The sequence below is a fragment of the Manis pentadactyla genome, chromosome Y (genome assembly GCF_030020395.1).
Source record: "Manis pentadactyla isolate mManPen7 chromosome Y, mManPen7.hap1, whole genome shotgun sequence".
NCBI classification, from domain to species: domain Eukaryota; kingdom Metazoa; phylum Chordata; class Mammalia; order Pholidota; family Manidae; genus Manis; species Manis pentadactyla.
The window spans coordinates 34,326,190-34,341,455 of NC_080039.1; the positions used below are offsets into that span (position 1 = coordinate 34,326,190).

At 42.2% G+C, this 15,266-nt stretch overlaps 1 long non-coding RNA gene across 5 annotated transcripts in view; it reads left to right on the top strand.

Moving 5' to 3' along the window:
* Positions 1 to 3,653: 3,653 nt before the first annotated feature.
* LOC118935974 (uncharacterized) overlaps positions 3,654 to 15,266 on the top strand; it is a 178,004-nt gene continuing 166,391 nt past the window's right edge. For 4 of the 5 annotated variants that reach the window (XR_008995394.1, XR_008995395.1, XR_005034067.2 and 1 more), the window contains exons 1-2: positions 3,854 to 4,194; positions 5,356 to 5,483. This is a non-coding gene — a long non-coding RNA (uncharacterized LOC118935974). Of the gene's footprint in view, positions 3,736 to 3,853; positions 4,195 to 5,355; positions 5,484 to 15,266 lie in introns of those variants that run through there. The other variant, XR_008995396.1, reaches the window with a different exon arrangement.

Sequence of the window (15,266 nt, forward strand, 5' to 3'; positions counted from 1 at the left end):
GGACATTATGAGAAGGACATCTCTGGGTCAGAAAATGAGGCGAGTAAGTGCATCCTCAAGGGTTCCTGAAAATGTCAGGAAAACTAAATGCAAAACCTTTGGTGGAAGCAGTCGTTTCTGCTTTTAGGTTGCTTTGAAAATGACCTAAATGTCTCTATTTGGTGACCCAAGATGTTTAATTGTGTGTGTATTCTTCCCCCAGCCCAGGAAAAAAAAGTCATTGTGACACCCCTCATCTGTCCATAAATGTAACAAAATTAAAGCACACGTACTAGATAAACTTGGCAGAACTTGTAGCTGGAAAATGTCTTGCTTTGTTTTGTTAAAATTTTCACTGTCTCCAAAATTATTTTAGCTGCTGAGAAAAAGAATGTATAACTAATTAAAAACCAATTTCCAAAGGGTCTTTGAGCAACCGGTGTTGACAGCTGAGGAATCCAGTGATTTGTGTCTTCTAATCACATTTCTCACAAATCAGAATACAGTAGTTTCAGAGTGTAACAAATGACAAGTCTGTTATTACAGTTCACCTCGGCCATGGCTTTCTTTTCACTAGAATCAGCTGTTCACGTACTAATATCCTCACGAATGGAAACCAGGAGAGTTCATACTTTGAGAGATTAGGGAACCAGACATCTTTTTGGTGTGTGGGGCATCAATTAAAGCAGAGTAGCATCTAGGGTTGTAGTTCAAAAAAAGAAATAGAGGCAGTTTATGAACTTTAAAGGGGTTATGGAAGATTCAAAAGCAAATTTGTTACTCTAAGTGTCTAAATACAGTGAAGAACTCTGGAAAATCATCAGTCGAGCCTAAGAGAAAATAGTGTGGCATTAACTAAATCCACCTATTCCAACCAATCACATGTGCTTCAGATCTCTCCATGTTAAGGCAATATTAGAATTCCGTATTTCATATAATTCTCTATACCCATCATTTTCTTACTCTTCTACGTATTGATTTTTCTTTATTTTCCACTAGCACCTTTTATAATATAAACATGGTGACATATCTGCAATCAACATATAAATATCATTTCACTATGTTACATAATAACAACACATGAAGAGATAATACATGTAGAGAGCTGATACATAAAGTATAGGGACAATATTATTGTAAATATACATATAATCTAAATTCTGAGTTTTCCCAGCCTGTAAAACTTTATCTGAGCACCTATAATTTCTACTTTTTGTTTCTTTCTTCTTTTTATTTTACATGTCATTACCTTCTCAAATATCAAGACTTGGCATCTTCCAGGCCCCTATCCAAATGAACAGAGACTAGAATCTTTGAAGACGGGACTTTGTCCTAGTGTTTTCGGGCATCCTGTTAATCCATAAATTAGGAGGTGCTCAAAAAGGACTGTAAAGCATTCTCACATTTGTCAAGGCCAACGGACTCTGCAAAATAAGTCTCATTTGACTCCCCATTCCCTCCATGGTATTTACTGAGCACCACCTGAGGGTGTTAAATTAACGCATAATGCTGCAGGGAGCAGCAAAACAAATACTTTCCCTTTTCTGATGGGATTAGGTGGGGAACATTTTTTTTCTAGCTGAGCATGTGCATTCTTTCCAAGTACCAGCCATTACTTTCTATTGACACTTCATCTTTGGGTTCCATAATGTTAGACTTTATCTCTTTACACCTACACTATTGTCTGTCTCCTCAAACCTCTGTGCATCCATCCAGGTGCTGACCTCCAAGACCGCAGCACCCCAAAGTGACTTACATTTGCATTGTCTGAATGCAGAGTTCCATGAATATCAGCTCTTTTTAAGTCCAATGCCATATTACCCTTTACCTACTGGACCTTTTCCCTTGCCTTCTGGACTGGCATCTCAAAATCAACATATACAAAACTTCAGCATTAGCTTCCCCCCAAAATAAGATTCTGTTCTTTAACCCATTTCTTCTCTACCCAATGAGAAGCCATTGTAGACATTGTTTTCTCTTTGCTTAATGATGTTTGCTCAGTAATCGGGCAAATCTGCCAAGCCTCCCTTAAGAGTATCTAACACGCCTTACCTCTCCTTATGCTCACCCCACATAGTTCAAAGCTTCACTATACAAAAACTCAGTCAGCTAACACATTTCTGACTCTGTGGAACAATTTGTCTGAATCTTCTATAGGCTGCCACACACGTGCTCAGTCCTTTGCTGAACATGGACCATGTTTCTCAGTTCATCAAGGAATCCTTTGCCATAGTTAGCATAGGGTATTCTTCCTCATCTCACCTGAGACTCACCTATAGCACATGACCCTCTTCTCGCATGGCAGGCTCACCTGGAAAAAAAAGCAGTGCCTCGTGATGCCCGCCCCACACCCTCTAGCCAAGCTGTGCTTTGTTAATAGATGTTCACAGCACCTGGAATGTTCTTCCTGCATTTTCCTCTGATGGAATCACCCCCATCATTTAGAATCGTGCCATTCTTCATCACCTGTCCTGGCAAACATTCCCTCAAATGCCCAAGCAAGTGCTAAGGTCCTCCTTTCCCTGTCCTGTGATGAGATGTCCACTTTTGTTTTATACTCATGGCCACATGGTACTGCTTAGTCACTCTTCATCTCCTCTAATCCAATGTGCCGTGGCTGATCTGTGAGGGCACCGAGTTACTCCTGTGCACCTTCGGGGCCCAGCCTCTGCGGGATGTCTAGTCCTTAGGCCCCAGCCTGGGGCAGGATGTCTAGTCCTTGAAGCCCCAGCCTCTGCAGGATGTCTAATTCGTAGACCCCAGCCTGGGGCAGGATGTGCAGACCTTTGGGCCCCAGTCCCTGGCAGGATGTCTAGTCCAAGGAATACAGAACAACAGCATCAGTGAACCCCACCAGGGGCTTGGCATCTACATCTGTGATGGCCTTCAGCTTCCTGATTGCTGGGAATACCAGGGAATCGAGCGCAACCAGAGCTTTTGAAAAGCATTTGTATTATTTCTATGCAGGGGATTTCATAATAAGCACAATAATGCAGCAATAATCAGATATGCAAGAATTATGACCAGGCCCGACTACTCGGAAGCACCAGGCCCCTTTGCGTCTAGCGCCGCGCGCTCGGCACACGGAGGGACCCGCGTGCACATCCCGCTTTGGGGGGCCTCGGGAGGAGGGTCCCTGCGCAGGGCTCCTGGGCGCCTCTCCCTTCCCGGGTAGAGGGTTCCTGAGAGTGGTGAGCAAGGACAGTTTGCAGACGGAGGAAGCCCTGCATGCGCCCCTTTAAGGGCACGCTTCAAACTGGGGTAATATCCGCGTACACCCGCGACGGGCGCCCGGATGGGTCGCAGATCCGCGCGGTCAGCGCTCACGCGCGCTTCCCACCGACAGCGCCCATCGCGGGACCTCGCGCCCCGAGTGGCGTCTCGCGGGACCTCTGGCGACCTGGAGTCATCTCGCGGGATCTGGCGGGGGTCTCGCGGCGTCTGGGAGGCGGCGCCTGCGCAGTCGCTCGCTCGTCGCCGGCTCCTAGGGCGTGTCGGGCGAGCGGCCCCGTCGGAGTCGCCGAGGCGCGGCCTGGAGGCGCGAGCCTGGCCCGGGAGCCCCCTCTTCCCCTCCCCCGCCCGGGACCGAGGCCGCGTTCGCCCGCGCCTGCCTGCAGGGCCGCAGCTCCACCTGCCGCGCGCGCCGTTTCCCGCCCGCAGCCCCAGCCTCGGGGCTCCTGCTGGCTGGCTGAGCGCCCCGCAGACCCGCCCCTGGTCACAGCCCGCGAAGCCGCCCACACCCGTGCCCTTGGGATGGTATTGCACGTGCGCCGCCTGCCCTAGGGACAGTATTGCACACGCATCGTCTGCACTTGGGATAGTATTGCACGCTCATCCATGCCCTTGGGACTGTAGCACGCTCACCCCCTGCACTTGGGACAGTATTGCACACGCCCTACCTGCACCTAGGACAGTATTGCACATGCATCCCGTGCCTTTGGGACAGTATTGCATGCTCACCGCCTGCACTTGGGACGGTATTGCATACGCATCCTGTGCTCTTCAGGTAGAATTGCACACGCACCGCCTGCCCTTGGGACAGTATTGTACGTGCACCGCCTGCCCTTGGGATAGAAATGCACACGCATCGCCTGCCCTTGGGATAGAATTGCATGCGCACCGCCTGCCCTTGGAATAGTATTGCACATGGACGGCTTCAGACATGCTGTTATGATCTTACTGCAGTGATTCCTCTAAGCTCTGCCATCACAGAAGGTAAAGGGGAGCCAGGGACCCTAAACGAAAGCTCAGGCGAATGGTGTGGGGTGCAGGCAAGGAATTTCAAGGTCGGTCATGTTTTAGTTCCAGCTGAATTGGGAGCTTTATAAGGTTGCCACTGCCAAGGCCGTTTTAATCGCAGAGCAGTAAAGTCAGAGTTGGTAATGTTGCCCAGTAAAACCATTGATACGACAAAGGAGGGAATGTTCCTGTCGAGGCCAGCAGCATGACATTTCTGCTCGCAGCAAGGGCGGACGGCAGGAGAGGTACAGAGGACCTTTAGGATTTAACTCAGAAAGGCCTTCCTTATTCTCACCTACGCAGTTAAGGAAGCATAGAGTGAAAATAATGCGCAATCCAAAAAGGTGGTACATTTCCTCGTAAGGTTGGAACATTTAGGTATTGAAAACATAAAGCCTTACAGATAAATAGGGAGAAACACACATTTGCCTTACAGTCCTTTCTGACATCCAGACCAATAAACGTCCGAAAGGAAGAGGATTCTACCCCAAAGAGATGAGGGATGGATTGTGAGTCCAAACACAGGTCGTGAAATAATTTGTAAGGTAGGCAGACTTTGACAAAAATTGAAGCAGCAATGGCCCAACTCTGCCATTTCCTACATGGCTGAGAAATTAACACTGTCTGAGGAAATCAGGGAAGCCATTACCATCGGGTCCTTCTCCTAGAAGGCTGCAGGTGCCGGCTGGAGCAGGCTAAGGGAGAAGCAGGTATAGGCCTAAAGGAATTCAGTCGTGGCCTCCTCGGCTTTCGCCCGTGTCCCTTAATTTCTTTTAATTCTCTTTCAAAGGAGTGACTTAACTCTGGGTAAGGCTTTTCATTACCAAACTCAAATCAGTGCACAGTAGACATCATACCAGGCTTGGGATTTCCATCCCATGATGCCCAGTGACTCACCCACATAAAATCAAAGCACGGCGGGCCATGCCATGTCCAGGCCTTTGCTCATTTTTGGTGGTTCTGCAATCCACGTACCCCCTGAATCACACTCTGCTTATCCTGACGTCCCCCCGTCCCCCCGCAGTCATCTCTATCTTGTACCACACCCCTAATCCTTCACTCTGTCCTATCAACCCTTTCTGGGAACCAGCTGTGTGGATTTTCCTTCACTCAGCTGTGTCTCTTGTGTCCCATCAGGTGGCACCTGGGCCAGTGGACATTTGACCCTCGACCTCGGGCAGCTGGTCAAGGCTGACATTATCATGGGCACAGTCATCAGATTATTACGGTAGCTGGGTACACGTGGCACCGACAGATCACCCAGGGTAAGTGGACAGAAGGCTTACAGTGTGGTGCAAGGCACGCGGATGAAACATGCATACTGGTGCGTGGAGATTCGCTCCATAGGGCATCACGGAAATGAGCTACCAGCTCTGGGAATCTTGGGGCCGAGCTGTGGTTTTCAAAGTTATTTTAGCAGTATAGCCTGTCTGTGGGTAAGTGGGTGTGATTTGGGAGGGTGGCAGAAATTGGTGATGTCAGGGAGATGGACAGAGAGACTGGAGGGTGTGTGTGTACAGATGACAGATGGATCGTGTCTGCTTAAGGCTCACCAGCCGGATAGATAAACGCTCTGCTGTTCTTTGCCCAGATGTGACTTATTGACTGTGCTGGTCACCTTCTTAAGGCGCCTCTTTCATTTATGAAATGCGCCTAAGTGTTGGCTGTGAGTTGTGAATCTGAATTCAGACCAAGTGTATCTCTAGTTGTGATTCCAACTGGTGCACAGCTGTCTACAGTGCTTGCAGTGGTAGAAAATTGCCTCATGTTGCCATGTTTTGTCAGTAACGTGAAGTGGCTATTTAAGGTAGGTGACACGGAATGGGGCTCGTCTGCATGTGGGTTTCTGCGTCTGCCTGGAGGACTCTGGTATTTCCTGGCATTTGGGAATGAATGCAGTTGAGAAGGGGATACTCTGTCGCGGTGAACACAGTCCTGGGTTTGGATATGCGTGTGCTCGCAGGCACCCACTCCGTTAGGGGATGTGAGGTCCCCTGATCCACGGCTGCAGAGTGGGCCTCCTATGCCAAGGATGGTCTTGACACGCCTTGCATGTGGAGCAAGTTACCAGCTGCAGTAACCCTACCCCCACGGGGGGCCTTCCATAGGAAGGAAACGACATTCCACGTCCTGGAAGTGATCTTCGGGAAGCATAGGGAGTGATCTGAACAATTCTGTGACCATAATGACGATCCTGCCGGAACTTTTGAAATTAGACCAAAGAAATGACAGGGAAGAAACACATGCCTTTAGAAATTACATCAATCATTTAAAAAGAGGGGCTCAGACAGCCAATTAAACCAGTATTTAATAACTCCTCAGACCCCAAGCCAATGAAGCCCTTTATCAAAACTCATGGGAAAGATGCCACTATTGTAATGGCTGTGGACACGAGGTCACAGTGACCTGTTGGCTTCAGAAAGTGATCACAGGGGGACCTTTAATGGCGCTAAATTATCTGTATTCCTTTCTTTAATTGATTAGCATTTCCAATGGACAGCAGTACATCCCTTTGCAATATGTCCCTCTGCTTCCTTAAAACGAGTTTGCTGCCTTTGCATGAATGTGGCAAAAAGATTTCCACTGTATTTAGTCTGAAATATTTTTGAGAAAAAGAATGCTACATTGTTAGTAATTTTGAAGATAATTAATATATTAGAATTTAGGCTTTCTTTGAATTCAGTTGAGTACTTATTCTGGTTGGCTTATAGAAATTAATAAGGGCTTTTAGAGATCTTTAAAAATTCTGATTTCTAGAGAAGATATTTTATTCCTTATACTTTAAATGTTTTGGTTCCTTAAAAAATGTGTGTGTCTGTATAGTGATAGAAGATTCAAAACACAAACCTCCTGTGTATATGGTATGTTTCATTGTTTTCTGAGTGAACATGCGAGTCACAAAGAAAAGTTCTTTAAAGATGAGTTGAATTAATGGTCTTGGTTGATAGTTTATAGAAAACAACAAAAAATTATGCATCATTCTGCTCTTTTAAATTTTTAACAATATTTGATATATATTTCACAGAAAAAAATTAATTTCATGTAGTATGTTTAGCAAGATGCTTCTTGGAAAATTAGATATATTTAACAGTTGTTTTATAAATTGTTTTTGGCCTCCTCCCATCATAATGTCACATAACACTGCTGTGCCATTCTCATTCGTGCAAATTGCCAGTTTATTGTTTCCTGAAAACCAAAATCATTCAAAGTCCTATTTCCTATATTGGTTTGTCCTGATAATACACCAACAGCACAGACAATAGTCATTACGAATACAAAATAATAATAAATATAATTGTTCACAAAACCTAAGTTATGGCAGGCCCTGCCTAAATGGTAAGGGATTTGTTCTATCACCAAAGAAAAACTATGTAAAAACAAGCAAAGTCATGTGAAAATTTTTAAATGACAGTTTCAAATAGTAAATGAGTTAATCTCTTTATTCATTATAATTAGTCAAGAGATGCTTTTATTTTTCATTCCAATATCTTGAGATGTACAAATTTAAAAATCCATAGCTCAACAGTATGACTACTAAGCAAGTTAAAACAGACTCAATCTGTTGCTTCCACAAAGCAAATGAAATTAAAAGGGAAAAAAGGAGAAAAATGAAATAAAGAGCATAAGAATATGAATATGAATATGAATAAAGATTATCTCAAAGAGAAAGGAGTAGAAGGAAGAGATTAAAGACACAACTCAAAAGAAAAAAATACTGAACAGAAAAACAAACCCTTTAAAGGAAAAAAAAAGTGTGGCAAAACCAAACATTTCCCTTATTAAAATAAACATCTATGTGGTAGAAATAATCATTTATGGAGAAACTGTAAGACCAGCTTGTGCTCTCTGTGCAACGTTCAGACCTATTAAATAATCGAGATGTAGATTTAAGGAGAGAGTTATGTGTGTGGTGTGTAGCTTGTAGGATTTCTAGAGAGGAAAGCCAGCCATCTGTTTTGAGATGGGATTTGAAAAGCTGGAATTGAACTGTCCAGTGAGGCTGGTTTGCATAAGACTCTGGTAATACCAGCATCTATGAACAAACAAGTTTAAACTTTATGAGAATACTCGGATCTTCAGATTATCCCATCATCTGAAAAAGTAACTTTTTCTGGGAGCCAGGCTCCCTGTTAAATTCTGGTGAGTCATCTGCAGAACAGTCAATCCTGGTACATATCCTAGATTCCCAAGGTGGTCATGACATAATTTTTGCACTAACCAGATTACATTTCTGGGGAATATGTAGTGTCAGGAAAGAATGTCAGCATTACCTACTGGAATGTGTTCCCTTTGCTTTTTCTCGTAACTGATTAATTTCTTCTGAATTGGCTTTCCGAGTCTATGCTCAGAAGGCATTATTTTCGCAGCGATTCTTAACTTCTTAACTTCTTTACTTAATGAGCTCCTATTTGTTTGAAATTCTGGTTTGAAGCAAGGTTAGATGCCCATCTTCTTGCTCCATGAAGATGAAGATGTGATGTGCCTCACGAATATTTTGCAAGCTAATGAGGAACATCAAACAAATGGACAGATGTTTTGGGAAGGACTCAATTGCTCTAGAAACAAAATTTATCAATGTTTAAAATAGAGATCTTCGCCAATTATGTTCAAAATACACAGTTCAGAAGAATTTAATTCATACATTAAAAAAAAAAAGAAAATGCAACTTTACTTTTGTGGTGTGGGGTTTTGCTCATGGTGAGTTATTAGAAAAGCTGTTTGCATAAACCAGTGAGATAAGTTGCATGACATAAAATCAGCATTGCTGACATCTGCACAGAGAAACAGAATGAGAAAGAGAGACTGAGAGCATCTCTTGAATATTTATGAAGCTTGAAAGAGAAAGATCTGATTATTCTTTTCACTGACAAACAGACAGAAATATTAATATAGATAAAAGGTGACAGCCTGCAGATCTGCTCTCTTTTATACACTGGATAATTCTGTGAGGAAATTAACTCATATTTGTTGGGAAATTGAGTTAGATTATCTAATCAAGCTTTGATTCTTAAGACATAATATGACTTTAATACAATTTTCAAATGATGAATTAACTGGAAAATTGTAAAGTTACTTTTTTATTATTCAAACTTTGGCAGTACAACAGGTCACATATTCAGAGACTCTGCTAAATAAAATTCGTGATTCTTAAAATAACAATATCACACATTTGTTCATAAAAACGGAAGGTTTTGGGGTGACTGTAGATTTTTTATTGTTTGGTCCCATGGAGACTTAAATCTAGAGAGAAAGGGTTCTAGACATACCGATACTCTGGGTTGGCGATAGTTATATTGCTCTTTATTTACACAAAAGTATCTATTGTCCCTGGGAAATTGTGAATGGGCAGGTCATTGGTATAGAGTGGTAGTTGCCCTGGTGATAGGGGAAGCTTTCTGAGTGAGAAAGGGTCTCGGCACCAAGGGGCAAATGACCATCACACAGATGCACATGCACATACATGCACATGCCAGTTACATGCTTTAAATATTCAGCCTTTAAAGAGGGAAATCCCACCTTTGACAACAACATGGATGAACCCAGCCAACATTATCTTGAGTGAAATAAGCTGGTAACAGAAATAGAAATCCTCAGTAATCTGACCCACGTGCGGAATCTGTGATAGTCCAGCTCATATTTCAGTATTGTGTAATACTGTGTCTTATTTTTCTTAAAGTGTGTTATTCACTTGTTAGCTGTGTTATATACACACACACATGCATATATGCATATACACACATATATGCACATACATGCTACCCAAGAACATATACATACATGTTATATCTATATGGAATGCATATTGATTCATACATAGATATCATATATGCTTAGCTACACATTTGATTCTAATGCAAATTATCTTCTGAAAAATTAATGTAAATTTCTTATTTTTTTCTTTTATTGAAGTGTCTCTGATATACAATCTTACATCGATTTCAAATACACAGCACAGTGGTTCAACACTTACCCATATTATTAAATCCTCACCCCAACTAGTGCAGGTGCTCTCTTGGCCAAATAGGAGGATTTGGCTACAGAAGCACTGGCTATATTCTCTATGCTACATTACCATACCCGTGACCAATTTACAGTATGATTGAGGATTTTGTGCCCCTTTATCCCCCTCACACACCCCAACTCCTCCCCTGTGGTGACTGCCAGCCCCTTCTCAGTGTCTGTGAGTCTCCTGTTGTTTGTTTTCGTTCATTCTGTTTTTCTTTGTTTTTAGATTCCACACATAAGTGAAATCCCATGGTATTTGTGTTTCTCTGCCTGGCTTATTTCACTCAGAATGATACCCTCTCAGTCCATCCATGTTGTTGCAAATGGCAGGATTTCTTTCTTTTTATGGCTGAATAATATGCCATTGTGTACATGTACCACCTCTTCTTCATCCATTTATCTATTGATGGACACTGAGGTTGCTTCCACATCTTGGCTATTGTAAATAATGTGTTGATAAACATAGGGGTGCATGTATCTTTTCAAACCAGGGATTTTTAAACTGTTTCTTTTTAAAATGACACACATTTAAAATACTTGTTGCTGGTATAGAAATCCTTTACTTTGTAAGGCTGAACTCTTCTTACTAAATAAATACTCTGTTCCTAGGCTAATAAAAATATACCTCCAATGGTAAAATCCCTGGAAAATTGCTGAGAAATCAGGGGCAGAGAAGGTGGCAATAAGATCATAAGAAAACATTTTCCCCTTATGTGGGCAATGAATACAAGTTAAAATGTTTTGTCGCGGTATTGTAGGGAAATTAACAGATTGTGGTCATTTAACGACAAAAGAACAAGTTACTGGAGATGGAAGTTGGTTTTGTAAAGTCCGCAGAGTTCTAATAAAAAGCATGAAGGGTGGATCTGGAAGCCACTCACATGTGTTTTGTTTTCCCCATGAACACGTATCCACATTCTGAATTAATCTTTAGCTGGGTTACACATGATTGAATACAGAGCCACCAAGAACTAAGGTAACTTTTTATTCCTACTTAACTGTAATGTAGATGAGCGTAAAGATCACTTAATGATTCCTCCTTACGAGTACAAAACTGTCAGAAAGGGAGTAACTCATTGCTAAAGGGCAGTGGGGAGAGTGAATCCCTTTGGGAATGGAAGTAAATACATAAGCAGTTCAATTCCATGGACACCAGTCCTGTCATGCATATATTCATTTACAGCATTTAGAAGCCACATTCTGAGCACCTCCTTTTGGAAGCCACTTATGTAGATTTCTAGTTCACATAAAAAGACAAACAAACAAGGGATTGTTGTTTCTTTCTGTTTGTGTGACATGTGACTGAGAGTCTATACAGTCCCGAGGGAGAAGTGTTGTGTTTTATTTCTGCCTTTCCTGAATCATCTGTAGGATTTTTACCTTTAATGCAATAGCTAGGTGCCTAACTCTTGTCTGGTGAATATTACGTGTTTTTAAAAACATCCAATTATATTCACATTTCCAAATAATTTCACATCACTATATTAATATCCTGATGCTGAGCCCTTCATGTCTTCAACTGGACTTGAGGCATTTGTAAAGTTGTGGCATTTTGAATCATTTACACTGGAACTTTCTCTCAGTATGAAAATTATATTTTCCTTTCTGTCCTTCTTAAATAAGGCATTATAAAGATATAGCCAGAAAATATATCCTAATGTATTTGACAACTTGAACTTCAGTGCAAACCATTTTGCACTGAGACTGTATTTCAGTACTAAATAACAAAATTCATTTTTTCTGTCGTGTTTTTACTTGATAGTTTTCACATACTGCTTAACACAATGTCATTTACCAATTTATTAATTGTGTTTTTAAATGTTGTGAGTATAGTCTCCTGTTCTCATCTGAGTTCTTTCACACTACAGTCTCTGAGAAGGATTTTCCCCCAGAAACGACTGAACATTTTCCAAAAGGAAAGGCAGAAACCCTGCACTGATAAGTCATGTTCCCTATGTTTTGTCTTGTGTTCCCTTCAAAACCTTACCCACAAGCTTTTCAGGAAAGTGTCCAGCCATGCTAGCACCTAGAGACGTAGAAGGGAGGGATGCCTAATGTTCTGGAAGCTCATTATCATGCCTCTGCATGCCTGAATTCCAGCCCTCTGCCACGGTGTGTGACCTTTCCACAAAGAGGCTGTTCTCACTGGCGCTGATTTAATTGCACAGATGAACTTTAACTGCCGAAGGGTATTGTTCCAGACATTTGACGTGGGCATAGTTGCATCTCGTATCCTTTATTATAAAATATCTGATTAAACTTCAAAGCTGAGAGAATCTATTTGAGTTTTATGGTTTCCTCTGATACGATGCCAGAAGTTTCACCATCTTCTGCTTGCCCTGCTTTGCATTAGGATTTATACTATGGCAGCTAGTATCCTTTGATTTAGGAAGGTGTGCTTGCCACTTTAGACATATCCCTTTAGGTTTTGCTGAGCTATTGAAATCTAGTTGAAAAGATGGGAAAACTCCGTAAGAAGTGGGCTGTGACAGCCTGCAGTATGAAATAAGACACTTCAATGTTTTTCCTCGTTTTGAGGATCATTGGTGTATTGTCTTGGAGCCGATTGATGTTTGTATGTAGTTTAATTTTTTTTTCCTCTGGCAAAGGGAGAAACATCTAGAAAAAGAGGGCAGACAAGGGCTATCCTGAGAGATAAGTAAGAAATAGATTTCCATACATCTGTTCTTAGTACTGTTTATCATTACTGGTGACGCTTGGAGATTCCGAATACAGTTGTGTGACTGTAAGATGAGTGGAGCCATTTAAGTGCATACGCATTGGAGTCTGACATCATGAACCCGTCTTCTGAACACGCCCCCATAGCTGTCAGTGACATGCCGTAATGTAAAATTAAAGTCCATAGACTTTAAAGAGCTGCAGCTGTTATTGTGCGTGATGCCGTGGAGTGAGTAGAGGGTCTCCACCCTGAGCCCTGAAGATGCATGCCTTAGAATATGGCAGTTCAACAAAAAGGAAACATTGTCCCCACTGTGGAAGAAGGAGATAAGAAACCTTCAACTTTCTCTTCTCTTGATTTTGGAAGTGTGTTTCATTGTATATCCACAGCAGATGCGATCCTGAGATAGGATTTTGATTTCATGTTCTTGGAAGTTTCTCTTCTCCCATCTGCTTTGCAGAATGATTATACTTCTTTAGTCCATTTGGGGGATTGTTCATGTGTGTGTGTGTGTGTGCATGTGTGTGTGTGAGAGAGAGAGAGAGAGAGAGAGAGAGAGAGAAGGTATACCATGTTACAATCTGTTGAATCTATTGCCAAGATAAGGCAAAGCCATGTATATTTTCATGTTCACTAGAACCTTTCCTGCCAATACTTAAGAGACATCCTACATGTGTGAAGAATTTGGGGCAATACAGTCAGTAGGCTCACGTTTTACTGTTGAATGTAAAGTGGTGGGTGGCCTGTTTGTCAGAGAGATTTTCAAAAAGATGTTTCCACAGATGGAGAGTGATGGATAAACAAGCCCTGTAGAGTTGGAAATGGGAAGGAACCCAGAGATACTCATGTCCAGTTTTCAAGCAGAAAGCTGAAAGTGTAGACGTGATTTGCCCCCTTCTGGGTGCTGAGGCTGTTGCCTTACAAAGTGTGAGATTAAATTATAAATAATGGAGAAATGGTAACCTAACTGGCACGTGGGCGTCTAGGATGCAATGACCCTGTGTAGGTCAGAGAAAGGAGGCACAGAAATGGACCGAAGGCACAGAGGTACAGATTCTAGAAAGCCTCAGTGGACCTGAGTTTCAGCATAAGGCGCCTGCTGTTTCCTTTATCTGTTAGCTGTTAATGAGTTTTGCCTGGAAAATATAAAATACTTGAGATAAAGACAAGTTGATTAACTCATAGTGAGGAAGAATAGGTTAATAACATAATTATATCCTCTGTACTTAATTCAGGCGTCTATTGTGCATTTTCTTTCTTTTTGTAAAGTCATCTTAAATTTATGTGTCACCCTTCCCCTATTGTTTGGAAGTAATTAAAGGATCCTTCTCCTTAAGTAATTGAATGGGGAAAGAGGTTCCCAGGGAGAAAATTTCCTTGAATCGGGCGCCAAGTCTACAGATCAACCTGCAGAAAGGATGAGACGTCATGATCAAGGGCGTTTTGTTCAGAAATAGAAGGTGGGTCTAACATTTGTAAATCAATCAATGTGTGTGCAATTCCATTAACAGCACAGAAGTGAAAACCATGTAATAAACTTAGTAGATGCAGAAGACATATTTAAAAAATCTCAACAGAACTCACTGGGACAGTGAATAGGAAATTGTGGTGTATTCATGCAGTGGGGTATTAGTCACCCAAAAACCAAAGATCAGGTACTGATGTATGAACAGTGTGGGCAGCTTGCCCAGATGTTAGGCTGAGTGGAGGACACTAGACACAGAAGGGCACCTGTTTACATGCCGAACTTAAGTTTGTAGGACAAAGCTCCATAGCAAGCAGAAAACACGCATATGGTCATAGAAAACAGAACCAGGTTTCCCTGCTTGGAGGGACCCTAAGGGAATTCTTTCCAGAAATGGACATTGAGCGCCTTGACTGAAGTGATACATTCGCAGGGTTATCAAAATACCTAAGCACCCATGTACATATGGTCTGTGCATTTCCCCATGATTTTTTTTAAATTTCAGGGCATTATGAATAAGCAGATGTATATCCACGATTACAGGCACACTAGACATAAGAAGAAAATGAACCGAAACTACTGATCATAACCCCAAACCGCTCTCCTCAAACGTAAAGATCTTTGACATCCTCCAGTAAAATTCTCACCCTTTTCTTTCAACCAGAACGGTTTAATGCGAAAATGACATTTTTGACTATTTGCCTTCGAGCGCAATTATTCTTGAAGATGGGATACGTTTTTCCCTCCCCTTGAGGTGCTCTTCACACACTTGTATCATCTGCAGACTCTGGAAGTATGTATGGAGTGACATATGTCTTCTTAAAGGTGTGGCCCAGGATTTATGGGGAGGGAAGGAGGGAAGGCTCAATGCCTTCAATCTGTCTGGGGCAAGATTTG